The following is a 15,300-nucleotide window of genomic DNA, read 5'->3' on the forward strand; positions in this document are numbered from 1 at the left end:
GAAGCAGAGGTGCAGTGTGCAGGCACAAGGAAACAAATGACGGGAGGGGGGAGGAAAGGAGAAGGAGTTTATGTATTTGTAGCGCGAAATGAAACGGGTGCGATCATACTAGCACTAATGTACCGGATCCCATCAGAACCCCGTAGTTAAGTGTGCTTGGGCGAGCGTAGTACTAGGATGGGTGACCTCTTTAGAAATTCTCGTGTTGCACCCATCTTTTTATGAACAGGGCGTTAAACGTTACGTGCGACCGGAGTTATAGTTCGCTTGTTTATTGGTCGGCGTGAGTCGTCGCATCGGAGCATTTTGCTTACTTTTTTCTGCACGCTCATTTATAATCACCACGTGATAAGAGAGTCATTATGAGCATCTTACATAGTAGAACAATGAACAAAAAAAGGTATGGCGGGTGGTCCTTTAATCTGGGCATGAGTCGAGGCACCGGGGCATTTTACTTGATATTAGAACTAGAAACAGAGATGCAATGTGCGCGCACAATGAAAATAATGATGGGAGAGGAGAGGAAAAGAGAAGGGGGTATATGTATTTGCAATCTGGAATAGAAAGGGTGCGATCATACCAGCACTAATGCACCGGATCCCATCGAACTATGTAGTTAAGCACGCTTGGGCGAGAGTAGTACTAGGATGGTAACCTCCTAAGAAGTCCTCGTGTTGCACTATCTTTTTGCAAATGGGGCGTAAAACAATACACATGATCGGAGCCACAATCTGCTGGCGTGAGTCACGTCACTAGAAAATTTTGCTTACTATTTTTTCGTACATTTATTTGCAGTCTACCACGTGATAAGAGTGTCATTACGGGCATCTTACATATTAAAATAAAAAAAAATGAGGTACGGCAGGCGGTCCTTTCTTTTGGGCGTGAGTCGAGGCATCGGGGCATTTTGCTTGATATTGGAACTATAAACAGAGGAGTGGTGTGTGCGCACAGCGAAAAAAATGACGGGTGGTGGGAGGGAAGGAGAAGTGATATATGTATTTGCAGCGCAGAATGGAAGGGGATCAATCATACTAGCACTAATACACCAGATCCCATCGAACTTTGTAGTTAAGCATGCTTGGGTGACAGCAGTACTAGGATGGGTGACCTCCTAGGAAGTCCTCATGTTGGACCCATCTTTTTACAGACGAGGCGTCAAACGTTACGCACGATTGGAGCCACAGTCTGCCGGCATGAGTAGCGATGTTGAAACATTTTACTTAATATTTTACGTGCATTTATTTATAGTACACCACGTGATAAGAGTCTCATTACGAGAGTCTTACATAGTAGAACAACGAAAAAAGAGGCACAATGGGCCTCCGTTCTTCTGGGCGTGAGTCGAAGCAACATGGCATTTCGCTCTATATTAGAACTAGAAGCAGAGATGCGGTATGACTGCACAGCGAAATAAATGATGGGAGGGGGGAGGTAAGGAGAAGAGCTATATGTATTTGCAGAACAGAATGGGACAGTTGCAATCATACAAACACTAATGCACAAGATCCCATCAGAACTCTGTGCTTAGGCGAGATTAGTTCTACGATGGGTGACCTCCTAGAAAGTCCTCATGTTGAACACGTCTTTTTGTAGATGTGATGTTAAACGTTAATTGCGATCGGAGCCACAGTCTGCTGGTGTGAGTCGAGAGGCTTGAAAATTTTACTTAATATTTTTCGTGCATTCATTTATAGTCTACCACGTGATAAGAGTGTCATTACGAGTATTTTACATAGTATAAAAATGAAAAATGAGGTATGGTAGGTGATCTGTTCATCTGGGCGTAAGTCGAGGTGTCGGGGTATTTCGCTTGATATTATAACTAGAAACAGAGGTGTGGTGTGTGCGCACAACAAAACAAATGATGGGGGGAGGAAGAGGGAGGGAAGGAGAAGGGGTATATGTACTTGTAGCATGGAATGGAATGGGTGCGATCATACCTGCACTAATGCACTGGATCCCATCGAATTTCGTAGTTGAGTGTGCTTGGGCGGAAGTAGTACTAGGATGGGTGACCTCCTAGAAAGTCCTCGTGTTCCACTTGTCTTTTTGCTAACGGGACGTTAAACATTATGCTCCATTAGAGCCATTGTCCCCCAGAGTGAGTCGCGACATCGAGACATTTTGCTTCATATTTTTCGTGCATTCATTTATAGTTCGCCACGTGATAAGAGTATCATTACGAGCATCTTACATAGTAGAATAATGAAAAACGAGGTGCAGCGGGTAGTCTGTTCATCTGGGCTTGAGTCGAGGTGCTGGAGCATTTTGCTCTATATTAGAACTATAAGCTGAGGTGTGGTGTTCGCGCATAACGAAACAAATAACAGAGGAGGAGGGAGGGAGAAGGGGTATATGTATTTGTAGCGCAAAATAGAAGAGGTGCGATCATGCTAGCACTAATGCACCAGATCCCATCAAACTCCGTAGTTGAGCATGCTTTGGTGAGAGTAGTACTAGGATGGGTGACCTTCTGGGAAGTCCTCGTGTTGCGCTTGTCTTTTTGTGGATGGGGTGTTAAACGTTATGCGCAATAGGAGGCATAGTCAACCGGCGTGAGTCATGGCACCAGAATATTTTGCTTAATATTTTTCGTGCATTCATTTATAGTCCACCACAAGATAAGAGTATCATTACGAGCATCTTATATAGTAGAACAACAAAAAATGAGGTACGACAGGCGTTCCATTTATTTAGGCATGGGTCGAGACATTTCACTTGATATTAGAACTAGAAATAGAGGTGTAGTGTGCACGCACAGCGAAACAAATGACAGGAGAGGGGAGGGAAGGAGAAGGGGTATATGTATTTGTAGCACGAAATGGAATGAGTGCGATCATACCAACACTAATGCACCGGATCCTATCGAACTCCGCAGTTAAGCATGCTATGGTGAAAGCAGTACTAGAATGGGTGACCTCTTACGAAGTCCTCGTGTTCCACCCGTCTTTTTATGGACGGGGCATTAAATGTTACGCGCGACCAGAGCCACAGTCTGCTAGTGTGAGTCACGGCGTTGGGACATTTTGCTTAATATTTTTCATGCATTTATTTATAATCCATCACGAGATAAGAATGTCATTACGAGTATCTTACATAGTAGAACAACGAAAATAGAGTTGTGGCGGGCGGTCTATTCATCTGGGTATGAGCCGAGATGCTTGGGCATTTTGCTTGATATTAGAACTAGAAACATAGGTGCAGTGTGCGCGCACAATAAAATAAATGATGGGAGGAGAGAGGGAAGGAGAAGTGGTATATGTATTTGCAGCGTGGAATAGAAGGGGTGCGATCATACCAGCACTAATGCATCGGATCCCATCGAATTTTGTAGTTAAGCGTGTTTGGGCGAGAGTAGTACTAGGATGGGAGACCTCTTGGAAAGTCCTTTTATTGCAGTCGTCTTTTTGCAGACGGGGCGTTAAACATTATGCGCCACGGGAGATACGGTCCACTAGTTCATTTGCCTGCATGAGTTGCAGCATCAAGGCATTTTTCTTAGTATTTTTCGTGTATTCATTTATATTCCATTACAAGATAATAGTATTATTACGAGTATCTTACTTAGTAGAATAACAAAAATAGAGGTGCGGCGGGTGGTACGTTCATCTGGGTGTTAGTCGAGGCCCTAGGGCATTTCGCTATATATTAAAACTAGAAGCAGAGGTGTGGTGTGCACGCATAGTAAAACAAATGATGGGAGGGGTGAGGGAAGGAGAAGGGGTATATGTATTTGCAATGCATAATGGAAGTGGTGCAATTATACCAGCACTAATTCACAAGATCCCATCAGAACTTTGTAGTTAAGTGTGCTTGGGCGAGAGTAGTACTTGGATGGGTGACCTCCTAGAAAGGCCTCTTGTTGTACCTGTCTTTTTGCAGACGAGGCAGTAAACGTTATGCAGGACCGGATCCATGGTCTACAGGTTCATTAGCAAACGTGAGTCGTGGCACTAGGATATATTTGTTAATATTTTTTGTGCATTCATTTATAGTCCACCACGTGATAAGATTATTCTTACGAGTATCGTACAAAGTAGAACAACGAAAACAGAGGTGTAGCGAGTGATCCGTTCATCTGGGCGTGAGTCTAGCGCATCTTACATAGTAAGACAACTAAAATACAGGTGCGGCAGGTAGTTCATTCATCTAGGCATCAGTCGAGGCACCAGGGTATTTCAGTTGATATTATAACTAGAAATAGAGGTGCGGTGGGCACGCACAAGGAAACAAATGATAGGAGGGAAGAGGGATGGAGAAGGGGTATATGTTTTTTTGCTCATTCTTTTTGCGAACGTTGCATTAAACATTACATGGGACCGGAGCGACGGTCTGCCAGTTCATTCGCAAATATGAGTCAAGGTGCCGGGGCATTTTGCTTAATATTTTTTGCTCATTCATTTAAAGTCCATCATGTGATGAGAGTGTCATTACGAGCATCTTACATAGTAAAAAAATAAAAAATGAGGTACAACGAGTGTTCTGTTCATATGGGCATGTGTCGAGCTGCCAGGGCATTTCATTTGATATTAGAACTAAAAAGAGAGGTGATGGGAGAGGAAAGGAGAAGGGGTATATGTATTTGCGGTGCAAACCAGAATTGGTGCGATCATACCAGCACTAGTTCACCGGATCCCATCAGAACTCCGCAGTTAAGTGTGTTTAGGCAAAAGTAGAACTAGGATGTGTGGTTCCTCAAAAGTCCTCATGTTGCACTCTTATTTTTGCAAACGGAGCGTTAAACATTACGCGGGACCGGAGCGATGGTCTGCCGGTTCATTTGCAAACGTGAGTCATGGCACCGGACCATTTTGCTTAATATTTTTCGTGCATTTAACTAAAGTCAATCACGTGATGAGAGTGTCATTGCAAGTAGCTTAAATAGTAGAACAACGAAAAATGAGGTGCGGCGGGAGATCCATTCATATGGGTATGAGTCGAGGTGCCAGGGCATTCCGTTTGATATTAGAACTAGAATCAGAGGTGAGGTGCGCGCACAAAAAAACAAATGACGGGAGGGGGATGGGAAGAAGAAGGTGAATATTTATTTTCGCCGCAAACAGAAAAGGGTGCGATCATACAAGCACTATTTCACTGGATCCCATTAGAACTCCGCAATTACACGTACTTTGGCACTATTTAATTTGATATTATAACTAGAATAAGAGGTGAGGTACGCGCACATCGAAACAAATGACGGAAGGGGAGAGGGAAGGAGAAGGGGTATATGTCTTTGTGGTGTAAATTAGATCAGTTGAGATCATACCAGCACTCGTTCACTGGATCCCATTAAAACTCCGCAGTTAAGCGTGCTTGGGCAAGAGTAGTACTAGGATAAGTGACCTCCTTGGAAGTTCTCGTGTTGCACCATTTTTTTTACAAACGGGGCATTAAACATTTTTTAGGACCGAATCGATGGTCTACCAGTTCATTTGCAAACATGAGTCACGGCGTCATGGCATTTTGCTTAATATTTTTTGCATATTCAATTAAAACCCATCACCTGATAAGAGTGTTCTTACGAGCATCTTAAATAGTAAAACAACAAAAAATGAGGTACCGCACGATCCGTTCATATAGGCATGAGTCAAGGCGTCAAGACATTTCGCTTGAAATTAGAATTTGATATAGAGGTGAGGTGCACGCACAACGTAACAAATGATGGGAGGGGAGAGTGAAGGAGAAGGGGCATATGTATTTGTAGTGCAAACTAGAATGGGTGCGATCATACCAGCACTAGTTCACTGGATCCCATCGGAACTCCGCAGTTAAGCATGCTCGGGCGAGAGTAGTACTAGGATTGATGACATGCTGGGAAGTCCTCGTGTTGTACTATTATTTTTACAGACAGGGCATTAAACATTATGCAGGATCGGTGCGACGGTCTGCTGGTTCATTCGAAAACGTGAGCCACAGCGCCGGGGCATTTTGCTTAATATTTTTTACGCATTTAATTAAAGTGTCTCACGTAATAAGAGTGTAATTACGAGTATCTTAGATAATAGAACAACGAAAAATGAGGTGTGACAGACGATCTGTTCATATGGGCATGAGTCGAGGCACCGGGGCATTTCGCTCGATATTAAAACTAGAAGCAGAGGTGAGGTATGCGCACAGTGAAACAAATGACACGAGGGGAGAGGAAAGACGAAGAGCTATATGTATTTGCGGTGCAAACTAGAACATGTGCAATCACACCAGCACTAGTTCCCTGGATCCAATCAGAATTCCGCAGTTAATTGTGTTTGTGTGAGAGTAGTACTAAGATGGGTAACCTCTTAGGAAGTTCTCATGTTGCACCCTTCTTTTTGCAGACGGGGCGTTTAACATTACGCAGGACTGAAGGGACGGTCCACCAGGTCATTCGCTGGCGTGAGTCTTGGCGCCATGGTATTTTGCTTAATATTTTTCGTGCATTCATTTATAGTCTACCACATGATAAGAGTGTCATTACGAGCAGCTTAGATAGTAGAATAAAAAAAATGAGGTACGGCGGACGGTCCATTCATCTGGACGCGAGTTGAGCCACCGGAGCATTTCGCTTGATATTAGAATTAGAAGCAAAGGTGAGATGCACACACAACGAAATAGATGACAAGAAGGAGAAGGGGTATATCTATTTGCAGTGCAAAATGGAACAAGTGCAATCATACCAACACTAATTCACCAGATCTCATCAAAACTCTGCAGTTAAGCATTTTTGGGCAAGAGTAGTACTAGCACGGGTGACCTCCTAGGAAGACCTCATGTTGCACCATTCTTTTTGTAGACGGGGCATTAAATGTTAGGCGGGACCAGAGCAACTATTCACCAGTTCATTCGTAAATGTGAGTCACGGTGGTAGGACATTTTGCTTAATATTTTTTGCACATTCAACTAAAGCCCATCACGTGATGAGAATGGCATTGGGAGTATCTTACATAGTAGAACAATGAGAAATAAGGTGCGACGGACGATCTGTTCATTGGGCATGAGTTGAGGTGCCGAAGTATTTCACTTGATATTAGAACTAGAAGCAGAGGTGAGGTGTACATACAGCAAAACAAATGACGGGAAGGGAGAGGGAAGAAGAAGCAACATATGTAGTTGCAGCACAAACAAGAAAGGGTGCGATCATACCAACATTAGTTCTTTGGATCCCATCAGAACTTCACAATTATGCGTGCTCAGGCGAGAGTAGTATTAGGATTGGTGATCTACTGGGAAGTTCTCGTGTTGCACTATTCTTTTTACAGATGAGGCGTCAAACGTTATGCGGGACCGGAGCGATGGTCTGTCGGTTCATTCGCAAATGTGTGTCACGACGCCAGGGCATTTTGCTTAATATTTTTTATGCATTCAACTAAAGCCCATCCCGCGATAAAAGTGTTATTATAAGTATCTTACGTAGTAGAACAATGAAAATAGAGGTGCGGCGGGCGATCCGTTTATATAGGCATGAGTCGAGGCACCGGAACAATTTGCTTGATATTAGAAGTAGAAGAATAGGTGAGGCGTGCCCGTACAGTGAAACAAATGAGGGGAGGGGGGAGGGGAGGGGAAGGGGTAGATGTATTTGTGACGTGAACTAGAATAGCTGTGATCACAACAGCACTAATTCACCGGATCCCATCAGAACTCCGCAGTTAAACGTTCTTTGGTGAGAGTAGTATTAGGATAGCTAACCTCCTGGGAAGTCCTCATGTTGCACCCTTTTTTTTACAGACGGGGCGTTAAATGTTACGCGGGACCAGAGTGACAGTCTGTCGGTTCATTCGCAAACATAAGTCACGGCGTTGGGGCATTTTGCTTAATATTTTTTGTGGATTCAATTAAAGCCCATCACATGATAAGAGTGTTTTTACAAGTATCTTACATTCTAAAACAATGAAAACAGAGTTGCGGTGAGCAATCCATTTATATGAGCACGAGTCGAGGCATCGGGGCATTTTTCTTGATATTAAAACTAGAAGCAGAGGTGAGGTGTGTGCGTACAACAAAACAAATGAGGGGAAGAGTGAGGGAAGGAGAAGGGGCACATGTATTTGTAGTGTAGAATGGGACGGGTGCTATCAAACCAGCACTATTGCACTGAATCCCGTAAGAACTCTGCAGTTAAGTTTCCTTTGGTGAGAGTAGTTCTTAGATGGTTAACCTCTTGAAAAGTCTTCATGTTGCACTTGTCTCATTGCACACGAGGCAATAAACATTACGTGCGAAAGGAACAATAGTCTGTCAGTTCATTCGCAGATGTGAGTCGCAGTGTTAGGCCATTTTGTTTAACACTTTTCGTGCATTCATTTATAATCCACTATGTTATAAGAGTCTCGTTACGAGCATTTTACATAGTAGAACAACGAAAAATGAGGTGCAGCGGGCAGTCATTTCATTTGGGCATGAGTCGAGCTGCTGGGGCATTTCGCTTGAAATTAGAATTAGAAGAAGAGGTACGAGGTGTGTGCACAATGAAAAAAATGATGGGAGGGGGGGATGGAAGGAGAAGGGGTACATGTTTTTGCAGCGAAATGAAATGGGTGCGATCATACCAGCATTAATTAATCGTATCCCATCATAACTTTGCAATTAAGCGTGCTTGGGTGAGAGTAGTATTAGGATGGGTGACCTCCTGGGAAGTCCTCATATTGTACCCTTCTTTTTGCAAATGAGGCGTTAAATGTTACGCGGGACCAAAGCGACAATCAACCGGTTCATTTGCAAATGTGAATCACGGCGCCAGGGCATTTTGTTTAATATTTTTCATGCATTCAATTAAAATCCATCACGTGATAAGAGTGTTATAACGAGTAATCCATTTATATGGGCATGAGTCGAGGCGTCGGGGCATTTTTCTTGATATTAGAACTAGAAGCAGAGGTGAGGTGTGCGCGTACAACAAAACAAATAACGGGAGGGGAGAGGGAAGGAGAAGGGGCACATGCATTTGTAGTGTAGAGTGGGACGTGTGCTATCAGACCAGCACTATTGCTTTGAATCCCGTAAGAACTTTGTAGTTAAGTGTTATTTGGTGAGAGTAGTTCTAAGATGGTTGACCTCTTGGAAAAACCTCGTGTCGCACCTATTTCTTTACACACAAGGCAATAAACTTTATGCGCGAAAGGAACCACTGTCCGTCGGTTCATTCGCAATCGTTAGTCGCAGTGTTAGGGCATTTTGCTTAATATTTTTTGTGCATTCATTTATAGTCCACCACGTTATAAGAGTCTCATTACGAGCATCTTACATAGTAGAACAACAAAAAATGAGGTGCGGTGGGCAGTCATTTCATCTGGGTGTGAGTCAAGCTGTCAGGGCATTTTGCTTGAAATTAGAATTAGAAGAAGAGGTACGGGGTGCGCGCACAACGAAAAAAATGACGAGAGGGGGGATGGAAGGAGAAGGGGTACATATATTTGTAGCACAAAATGGAACGGGTGCGATTATACCAGCATTAATTCATCGGATCCCATCAAAATTTCGTAGTTAAGTGTTTTTGGGTGAGAGTATTAGGATTGGTGACCTCTTACAAAGTCCTCGTGTTGCACCCTTCTTTTTGCAGACGTGGTGTTAAACGTTATGTGAGATCAAAGCGAAGGTCGATCGGTTCATTCGCAAACGTGAGTCACAGCGTCGAGGCATCTTGCTTAATATTTTTCTGGATTCAATTAAAGCCATCATATGATAAGAGTGTTATTACGAGTATCTTACATAGTAGAACAAAGAAAATAGAGGTGCAGTAAGTGATCCGTTCATATGGGCATGAGTCGAGGCGTTGGGACATTTCACTTAATATTAGAACTAGAAGAAGAGGTGAGGTGTGCACGCACAACGAAATAAATGACGAGAGGGAGGAGGAAGGAGAAGGGATATATGTATTTGCAGCACGAAATGGAACTGATGTGATCATACAAGCACTAATTCACCAATCTCATTAGAACTACGCAGTTAAGTATTTTTATGCGAGAGTAGTACTAGGATGGGTGACCTCTTTGGAAGTCCTAGTGTTGTACCCTTCTTTTTGCAGACAGGGCATTAAATGTTACGTAGGACCAGAGCGATGGTCCACCGGTTCATTCACAAACGTGAGTCACGGTGCTGGGGCATTTTGCTTAATATTTTTTGTGGATTCAATTAAAGTCCATCACGTGATAGGAGTGTTATTATGAGTATCTTACAAAGTAGAACAACAAAAATAGAGGTACGGCGGGGGATCCGTTCATATGGGCATGAGTCAAGGCGCTGGGGCATTTCGCTTGATATTAGAACTAGAAGCAGAGGTGAGGTGTGTGCGTACAGCAAAACAAATGACAGGAGGTGAGAGGGAAGCAGAAAGAGCACATGCATTTGTAGCGCGGAATGTGACGGGTGCAATCAGACCAGCACTAATGCACTGAATCCCATAAGAACTCTGCAGTTAAGTGTCCTTTAGTGAGAGTAGTACTAAGATGGTTGACCTATTGGAAAGTCCTCTTGTTGCACCTATTTTTTTGCACACGAGGTAATAAGCATTACGCCCGACCGAAACCTTGGTCCGTCGATTCATTGGCAAACATGAGTGGCGGCGTCAAGGTATTTTGCTTAATATTTTTCGTGCATTCATTTATAGTCCACCACGTTATAAGAGTCTCATTACGAGCATCTTACATTGTAGAACAATGAAAAACAAGGTGCGACAAGCAGTCATTTCATCTGGGCAGGAGTCAAGCTACCGGGGCATTTCACTTTATATTAGAATTAGAGGTACGGGTTCACGCAAAGCAAAAAAAATGATGGGAGGGGGGAGGGAAGCAGAAGAGGTATATGTATTTGCAGTGCGAAATGGAACGGATGCAATCTTACTAGCACTAATTCACCGGATCCCATTAGAACTCTATAGTTAAGCATTTTTGGGCAAGAGTAGTACTAGGATGGGTGATTTATTTGGAAGTCCTCATGTTGCACCCTTCTTTTTGCACATTGGGTGTTAAACGATAAGCGGGACCAGAGCGGCAGTCTGCCGGTTAATTCACAAATATGAGTTACGGCGACGGGACATTTTGCTTAATATTTTTTATGCATTTAATTAAAGTCCTTCACATGATAAGAGTGTTATTACGAGTATCTTATATAATAGAACAACGAAAAAAGAGGTTCGATGGGTGATCTTTTCATATGGGCAAGAGTCGAGACGTCGGGGTACTTTACTTGATATTAGAACTAGAAGAAGAGGTGAGGTGTGCGCGCATAGCAAAACAAATGACGGGAGGGGGGAGGGAAGGAGAAGGGGTATATGTATTTGCAGCGCGAATTGGAACGGGTGCAATCATACCAGCACTAATTCACCGGATCTCATCAGAACTCCGCAGTTAAGCATGTTTTGGTGAGAGCAGTACTAGAATGGGTGACCTCCTTAGAAGTCCTCGTGTTGCACCCTTCTTTTTGCAGACGGGGCGTTAAACGTTATGCGAGACTGAAGCGACGGTCTGTCAGTTCATTCTTAAATGTGAGTCACAGCGCCGGGGCATTTTGCTTAATAGTTTTTGTGCATTCAATTAAAGCCCATCACGTGATAAGAGTGTTATTACGAGTATCTTATATAGTAGAACAATGAAAACATAGGTGCGGTGGGCGATCCGTTCATATGGGCATGAGTCTAGGTGCTGGAGCATTTCGCTTAATATTAGAATAAGAAGTAGAGGTGAGGTCTGCGCGTACAACAAAACAAACGATGAAAAGAGGGAAGGAAGAAGAAGGTGGACATGCATTTGTAGCGCGGAATGGGACAGGTGCAATCAGACCAGCTCTAATGCACCGAATCCCATAAGAATTCTGCAGTTAAGTGTCTTTTGGTGAGAGTAGTACTAAGATGGTTAACTTTTTGGAAAGTTGTCGTGTTGCACCTATTTTTTTGTACACGAGGCAATAAACGTTACGCACGATTGGAACTATGGTCCGTCGGTTCATTTGCAAACGTGAGTCGCCGCGTCAAGGCATTTTGCTTAATATTTTTTGTGCATTCATTGATAATCCACCATGTTATAAGAGTCTCATTACAAAGATCTTACATAACAGAACAATGAAAAACAAGGTGCGGCAGGCGGACCATTCATCTGAGCATGAGTCGAGCCACCGGGGCATTTTGTATGATAGTAGAATTAGAAGCAGACGTATGGGGGACACGCACATAAAAAAAATGACGATAGGGGGGAGTGAAAGATAAGGGGTATATGTATTTGCAGCGGGAAATAGAATGGGTGTAATCATACCAGCATTATTTTATCGGATCCCATCAGAACTCCGCAGTTAAGCATTTTTGGGCGATAGTAGTACTAGGATGGGTGACCCTTCTTTTTGCAGATGGGGCCTAAACGTTATACAAGACCGGAGCGACGGTTCGTCGGTTCATTCGCAAACGTGAGTCAAGGCACTAGGGCATTTTACTTAATATTTTTCGTGCATTCAATTAAAGCCCATCACGTAAGAGTGTTATTATGAGTATCTTACATAGTAGAATAATGAAAACAGAGGTGCGGCGAGCAATCTATTCATACGGGCATGAGTCGAGGTGCTAGGGCATTTCGTTTGATATTAGAACTAGAAGCAGAGGTAAGGTGTGCATGCACAACGAAACAAATGACGGGAGGGGGGAGGAAAGGAGAAGGGGTATATGCATTTGCAGCATGAAATGAAAAGGGTGCAATCATACCAGCACTAATTCACCAGATCCTATGAGAACTCCCCAGTTAAGCATGTTTGGCCAAGATTTATACTGTTATGGGTGACCTCATGAGAATTTCTCGTGTTGCACCCTTCTTTTCTCAGACGGGGCGTTAAACATTATGCATGACTAGAGTGACGTCTACCGGTTCATTCGCAAATGTGAGTCACGACGCCAGGGCATTTTGTTTAATATTTTTTGTGCCTTCAATTAAAGCCCATCACGTGATAAGAGTGTTATTACGAGTATTTTACACAGTAAAACAATGAAACAGAGATGCGGCGGGCGATCCGTTCATATGGGAATGAGTTGAAGCGTTTGGGCATTTTGCTTGATATTAAAACAAGAAAAAGAGGTGAGGTCTGCGCACACAGCAAAATAAATGAGGGGAGGGGGGAGGGAAGGAGAAGGGGCACATGCACTTGTAGTGCGAAATGGGACGGGTGCGATAATACCAGCTTTAATGCACCAAATCCCATAAGAACTCTGCAGTTAAGTGTCTTTGGGTGAAAATAGTATTAAGATGGTTGACCTCTTAGAAAGTCCTTGTGTTGCATCTATTTTTATGCAAAGGAGGAAATAAACGTTACGCGCGACCAGAACCACTGTCTGTCAATTCATTCGCAAACGTGGGTCGCGGCGTCAGAGCATTTTGCTTAATATTTTTTGTGCACTCAATTAAAGCCCATCACGTGATAAGAGTGTCATTACGAGCATCTTACATAGTAGAACAATAAAAAATGAGGTATGGTGGGCAGTCCGTTCATCTAGGCGCGAGTCATGCTGCCGGGGCATTTTACTTGATATTAGGATTAGAAGTAAAGGTGCAGAGTGTATGCACAACAAAAAAAATGATGGGAGGGGGGAGGGAAGGAGAAGGGGTATATCTATTTGCAGCGTGAAATAGAACGGGTGCGATAATACCAGCACTAATTCATCGAATCCCGTCAAAACTCTGCAATTAAGTATTTTTGGGCGAGAGTAGTACTAGGATGGGTGACCTCCTGGAACATTCTCGTGTTGTACCCTTCTCTTGGCAAATAAGGTATTAAATGTTACGCGAGACCAGAACAACGGTCCGCTGGTTCGCAAACGTGAGTCACGGCGATGGGGCATTTTGCTTAAAATTTTTCGTGTATTTAGTTAAAGCCCATCATGTGATAAGAGTGTTCTTACGAGTATCTTACATAGTAGAACAACGAAAACAGAGGTGCGGTGGGCGATCCTTTCATATGGGCATGGGTTGAGGTACCGGTACATTTTCTTTGATATTAGAATTAGAAGAAGACATGTGGTATGACGCACAGCGAAATAAATGACGGGAGGGGACAAGGAGGAGAATGAATATATATATTTTTAGTGCAAATTAGAATAGGTTTGATCATACTAGTATTAATTCATTGGATCCCATCAAAACTCCACAGTTAAGCGTGCTTGGGCGGGAGTAGTAGTAGGAGGGGTGACCTCCTGAAAAGTACTCGTGTTGCACCATTCCTTTCGCAGACGGAGCGTTAAATATTACGCAGGACCATAGTGATAGTTTTCCGGTTCGTTCGCAAACATGAGTCACGGTATCGGAGTATTTTGCTAGATATTATGCTGCAGTTAAGTGTCCTTATAATCACAATGAATCCTCGTGTTGCACCCGTCTTTTTTCAGATGGAGCGTTAAATATTACGCACGACCGGAGACGTGATCCACCAGTTTATTCGCTGTTGTAAGTCTCGGTGCCATGGCATTTTGCTTAATATTTTTTGTGTATTCGTTTATAGTCCACCACATGATAAGAGTGTCATTACGAGTAGCTTACATAGTATAATAATAAAAAACGAGGTGCGACAGACGGTCCATTCATCTAGGCGTGAGTCAAGTCGCTGGGGTATTTCGCTTGATATTAGAATTAGAAGTAGAGGTGCAGGATGGACGCACAACAAAAAAAATGGCAGGACGGGGGAGGAAAACAATAGGGGTATATCTATTTGCAGTGCGAAATGGAATGAGTGTGATCATACCAGCACTAGTTAACCAGATCCCATCAGAACTCCGTAGTCAAGCATGCTTGGACGAGAGTAGAACTATGATGGGTGATCTCCTTGGAAATCCTTATGTTGCACCCTTCTTTTTTCAGACGGGGCATTAAACGTTACGCGGGACTGGAGCGATGGTCCGCCAGTTCATTCGCAAATGTGAGTCACAGTGCCGGGGCATTTTGCTTAATATTTTTCGTGCATTTAATTAAAGCCCATCACAGGATAAGAGTGTTATTACGAGTATCTTACATAGTAGAACAACAAAAATAGTGGTTCAGCGGGCGATCCGTTCATATGGGCATGAGTCGAGGTGCCGGGGCATTTCGTTTGATATTAAAACTAGAAGCAGAGTTGTGGTGTGCACGCACAGCGAAACAAATGACGGGAGGGGGAGGGAAGGAGAAGGGACACATGCACTTGTAGCACGAAACTGGACGGGTGTGATAATACCAGCACTAGTGCACCGAATCCCATAAGAACTCTGCAGTTAAGTGTCCTTGGGTGAGATTAGTACTAAGATGGTTGACCTCTTGGAAAGTCCTCGTGTTGCACCTGTTTTTGTGCATATGAGGAAATAAGCATTATGTGCGACTG

At 43.3% G+C, this 15,300-nt stretch overlaps 7 pseudogenes; all 7 read left to right on the top strand.

The window, feature by feature from the left end:
• Positions 1-95: 95 nt before the first annotated feature.
• LOC148267188 (5S ribosomal RNA) lies at positions 96-214 on the top strand (annotated as a pseudogene).
• Positions 215-566: 352 nt separating this feature from the next.
• LOC148267189 (5S ribosomal RNA) lies at positions 567-683 on the top strand (annotated as a pseudogene).
• A 2,604-nt stretch (positions 684-3,287) lies between these two features.
• Positions 3,288-3,405, top strand: LOC148267190 (5S ribosomal RNA; annotated as a pseudogene).
• A 350-nt stretch (positions 3,406-3,755) lies between these two features.
• On the top strand, positions 3,756-3,874 carry LOC148267191 (5S ribosomal RNA; annotated as a pseudogene).
• A 1,846-nt stretch (positions 3,875-5,720) lies between these two features.
• LOC148267192 (5S ribosomal RNA) lies at positions 5,721-5,839 on the top strand (annotated as a pseudogene).
• A 2,675-nt stretch (positions 5,840-8,514) lies between these two features.
• LOC148267193 (5S ribosomal RNA) lies at positions 8,515-8,633 on the top strand (annotated as a pseudogene).
• Positions 8,634-11,273: 2,640 nt separating this feature from the next.
• LOC148267194 (5S ribosomal RNA) lies at positions 11,274-11,392 on the top strand (annotated as a pseudogene).
• Positions 11,393-15,300: the final 3,908 nt, after the last annotated feature.

Source organism: Carica papaya, chromosome 3 (genome assembly GCF_054855325.1).
Source record: "Carica papaya isolate Zhongbai chromosome 3, ASM5485532v1, whole genome shotgun sequence".
Lineage (NCBI taxonomy): Eukaryota > Viridiplantae > Streptophyta > Magnoliopsida > Brassicales > Caricaceae > Carica > Carica papaya.